Raw genomic sequence first — 5359 nt, forward strand, 5'->3', positions numbered from 1 at the left:
GATGTCTTCAATGCGATGTATATGAAATGACAATGGATAAGCAGAGGAAACTACTATATTAGAAAAAAATTTAAATTGTGCCTACAGAATGGAAAAGGGAAATAAAGGCCTTGAAAACACTTTTTTTTTTTTTCATTAAAAGTGATTACTTCTTTAGGATGTGCGTGGAAAGTGGTTTTCACAACAAGTTTAGCAAATCTAGTTCTAGTGATTGTGGCTAAATAGGGTGGAAGTTAGAATTGAATGGGCTGTCATATGACCAATGAAGACAAGGAGGAGAGAAGAGATTCTCCCATGAAGACTTTCTTGCCCTTATTTGACTGGAAAGCAACAGAATGAAAGGGGTGTTATACACTTATTTTATAAGCCTATGGCACTGGCCAACCTATCAAAAAGTGCCTTTGTTTCCTAATGTCTTAGCATTTCTCTTTACTGCTCTGTGGCCTTTCTGCTTCCCCACTGCTTAGTTTTGTTTGACCTCTTTATTTCCTTTCCTTTTTAAGATACATCTAATTCCACATCTGCGGGGAGGGGAAGGAGAGTAGGTAGTGGTACTTCAGTGGTAGAACTCTTTCTTTCTATGCTGGTGTTGCAGGTTCATCTCTTGGTCAATGTGCCTGGTACAGGCAGAGTCAGTGGAGGCTGAAATGTTGCAATGTTGCTGAACATATTTAGCGGAGCTTGCAGACTAAGATGGACTAAGGAGAAAGGCATGGGGATCTACTTTCTGAATATCAGCCAATGAAAACTAAGGTTCACCACGATCTGATCCACAACTATTCAAGGTTTGGCACAGGACCAGGTAGCATTGTGTTCCTTCAGGCATCAGGTTGCCATGAGTTGGGAGTCTGACTTGGCAGTAATAATAATTTCACATCTGCTGTGCATTTCTTTATATTGGCACAAGTAAGAACAGAAAGGAAAAGACAGGTGTATTGAATTCTTCCCTTTTATGTGATTTCCCCTCTTTTCCTTTCTTAATCCAGAAAACCACTTTATTTTTGGCTCATCTTCCCATTAAAACTTAGAGGACTGCTCATATTTTGTCTCTCCATTATCACCTCCCATTGTAATCAATATATATGGATGAGAAATGTAAGTTACAATCATCATTTGATGAGTCAGCAAGCCCCAAGCAGACACAAACAACTTCTTGATTGATTAATGAAGTACACACTGCTGTTCTTTTCTGCCTCCAACCCAAGGAACAGGAGAAAGAAAGAAAATCCTGCATACACTAACTAGCAGATAACTGAGATGTTAACTGTTCCTTCCATTCAAGTCATCTCCTCTTCTGGCCCCTTAAAAAAAAACTATTCAGAGAAGTTACTAAAGATTTCATAAGGAACAGAGAAGAAGTTTACAATCTGAACTCACAACTAACCACCCTGAGAGACCTCTCTTAGGCATTTTCTCCAGAGTTCCAGGCTCTAGGGTTCTTTCCTATCGATAGGGCTCATCCCTTGCTCCATTCTCTAGATATTCAGCAATCCTTTTTTCCTCTCATTCTCAGCAGTGGAGGCAAAATGGAAGCCTTGCAAGTAACCTGACTAACTACACTCCAAGTACCTTGTCAGGATACGTCTTCCAAACATTTAATACTTGCCTCCCAAAACCTTCTTACCAGCCGCTGAGTGGTTAATATTTTTCAACGTTGTTATAATTCTCCTTTGTCGTAGTTTTGACATAGCTATACATTTTTTTTTTCTTTCTTCCTAAAAGCTAAGTATCTCGACCGTTATTTTAGGTCCCATTGCTTTGGCATTTAATTCCCTGAGAACATAGCCAAGAAACTGCTCGCCCTTTTCTTAATATCATCTGTCCTTTATATATATATATATATATATATATATATATAAAATAAGTAAATAAGCAAGACTGTAGAGGCTCAGCTCTAATGAGCTGAAACGTTATTGCTCCTACGGAAGAGCTGTGTTGGATTTTTTTTTTTCTTTTTTAAACTAAAAATAACATTTAAAAAATACTTTTAAAATAACTTTAAGTTCTCCAAGGGCAAGTAGACTTGCTAGACCAGATGGTTAGAAATACATGTCAGAGAAATTGACCTTGTTATTGAAAAGCATAGTTGGAATACTATGCAAATAAATTGCTGTTATCTGCATTCATGTTTTACTGTGGACCTGTTTTGATTCCACATCAATTTGGCCATATGCAATTTGGCCAAAAGGTTAACTATCATGTCTAGACCTTACCAACACGAGCGTACACAGTGAGATCACATTTATTTATTAATATCTAACTTAAGAGAACTTCAACTCCTCATCATGTTTAACTGTAGGAATTTCAGGCTCTTGATACATTCCTTTCCTCACTATTTCTGGAAATTGGGAATGCACCCCAGTTGTCTACTGCCACAGCCTTGCATCTGTCCTTAGAGCAGTCTGTGCTCTCTGGGCACAGGCTCTGCTACAGACCCCCTCCTGCAGTTTCTGAACTTCCTAGGCTTCAGGCTACTGCTGCCTTTCGGCTTCAACCTAAATGCAGGCAGAAACTTCTTTCAATTTTCTCACCACATGGCTCAGCTGAATTGCAAACTGATAGCAAAGACTTCTTTCTCTGAAAGTTCAGGAAAATGAAAAGGTATTACAACACCAACAATGCCTCAAAGATGCTACTGAATGAATTCCCCGAGACCAGGAGCCCAGATCCATGTCCCAACTTTCTCATAATAGTCTTATTCAGGTTGGGATCCATGTACTTGAGGTATGTGAATACAAGTTACATGAGAATACGGAGCTCCGGTGTGGCACGGTAGGAGCACTTCTCCCTGTTCTCCTGCCCTCTTGGTAGCCAGAGGTGTGGCCAGAAAGCTAATGGACTTCTGGTTTGGCACCGTACGATTAAAACTGGACTGTGAACTATGAGGGCGACAGTTCAAACCCACCAGTCACTCCTTGGAAGCTCAACTGTTGTTGTTAAATGCCGAGTCACTTCTGACTCGTAGTCACTCTGTATGGGGTTTCCGAGGAGTGGCTGGCACATTTGAACCTCCGATCTTTGGTTCAAATTGACCTTGTGGTCCAGTGCTTTGCCCCACAGCACCACACCAGTACTCCATTACCTTTCCTGTTGTTAAGTTCTGTTGAGTAGGTTCCAACTCATAACGAGTCCGTCTAGAGTCCTAGTTGAGTTGGAACCTCTCAACATAACTTAACAATAGGAAAGGTAATGGAGTACTGGTGTGGCACTAACTTCAAGGTCAGCAGTTCAGTCCCACAAGCTGCTCCTTGGAAACCCTACACAAGGTCATTGTGAGCCAGAACCAACTTGACAGAACTTAACAACAGAATAGTTAAGTTTTGTTTATATTTTTTAAAAATATGAACAAATGTTGGCAAGGATGTGGGGAAATTGGAACCCTCATCCACTGTTGATGAATATGCAAAATGGTACAACCATTGTGGGAGATAGTAAGGTGGCTCCTCAAAAACTCAAATCATGATCCAGCAATTCCACTCTTAGGTATATATCCAAAAGATTGAAAGCAGAGACTCAAACAGATAGTTGTACACTAGTGTCCATTGCAGTACAATAGCCCCAAAGTGGATGAATGGAAAAACAAAATATGGTACATATATAAAATGGAATACTATTCAGCCAGTAAGACAAATGAAGTCTTGACACATTACAATACAGATAGGGCTTGAAAACATGCAGAGTGAAATTTATCAATTACAAAAGTACAAATATTAGATGGTGTCACTTATATGAAAAGACAAGATTAGGCAAATATACGGAGACCAAAGTTTATTAGCAGTTGCCAGGGTCAGGAGGGAGAGGGAAGTGGCATTATTGCTTATAGAGTACTGACTTCCAATTTACAGTGATGAAAAATTGCATTGATTTCAGTCTACAGTGATGAAAACTGCCCAGCTTATTAATGCCATTGCTGCCAAGAAGCTGTACACCTGTAAAAAGTTGAAATAGCAAAAGTCGTGTGATAAACATATTTACAACAACAACAAAAGAGTACCTGCTAAGGCTGCTGGTGTACTACAGATCGCCTCATGGAATTTGGTTCCTTAGTTTGGCCGTTTAGGGTTATGGTTAGAAGGGAAATTCCAGTTAATTGGCCTAAATCATATTTAATTCTTCTGTATTATCTCCTACTTCACTGTGTAGTGCCTGGGGTTTTAAAAGCTTGCAAGCAGGCATCCAAGACAAAATTGTTGTTGTTAAGTGCCATCAAGTTGATTCTAGCTCATAGAGACCCTGTTTAGGGTTTCCAAGGAGCAGCTGATGAGTTTGAACCACCAACTTTGCAGTTCAAACCGACCTTGCAGCCTAGTGCTTATCCTACGATGCCACACCAAGACTTATTATGAACAATGGAGGAGAAGGGAGTGTCAGAAATAAGAGGAATTGGAATGTGATGCAAATTGCCTCCATGAACAACTGCCCCACTGCCATGAGACCAGAAGGACTAGATAGTGCCTAGCTATCATTCATCAATATTAGATCAAAGATTCTGGAGAAAAATCTTGATCAAAAGTGGGATGTAGAACAGGAATTAAAATTCTCATGGAGTCCAGATTCTCCAGAGCCATGAAAACTAGATGAACCCTTAAAACTATCACCCTGAAATAATCTTTAAATATTAAACCAAAAATATCCCCCTAAATTTTTTTTTAAAACCAAACAATCATTTAGTTTAACTAGTAAAGAAATGTCTGCCTTGAACATTGTGTTTTTTTTAAGAACTTTATATGTGGAATCAAACTAACTACAGCAATTGAAAAGATTAGACAGGACACTTAGGAAGAACTAAGTTGATGTCAATGAGGGAGGAACAAGTTGGAAAAGGAGACAATGGTTGTACAACTCCAAGAATGTAACCAATGTCACTGAATTGTACATGTAGATATCATTCAGCTGTGCATATTTTCAACTACAACAAAATTTGTTTTTTATTTTTGAAAAATCAAATCAGGCCTTAAGACTTTCAAATGTAAAGGACTTCTGGATTTACTCCAGTTTTTAAGCAAAAGTATAATTCACACTCCCGACCCCCAGATCCACTGACAAAGTTGGCAAAAGGGCTAGCATCTATCCTATCCTAGGTCAGGGTCAAGTTACAGCCTACATTTTCATGTTGTGGCCACTGCACGTCTATAGCAGTCCTGTATTTCTGATGAAACTTCATGCCGTTGCTTCTTACAACCCTCTCTGAGTTTATACTATCGCTCAGAACACTGAATATAGGTAAAGACATTGTAATATGTTGTTAGGTGCCATTGAGTCGGTTGACTCATTGCAATCCTATGCATGACAGAACAAAAAACTGAAGGAACAAACAAGATGGCGGATTGGGTGGATGTATAGCAGAGAGCTCCGCCAA

Source organism: Chrysochloris asiatica, unplaced genomic scaffold (assembly GCF_000296735.1).
Source record: "Chrysochloris asiatica unplaced genomic scaffold, ChrAsi1.0 scaffold00033, whole genome shotgun sequence".
In the NCBI taxonomy this organism is placed as follows: domain Eukaryota; kingdom Metazoa; phylum Chordata; class Mammalia; order Afrosoricida; family Chrysochloridae; genus Chrysochloris; species Chrysochloris asiatica.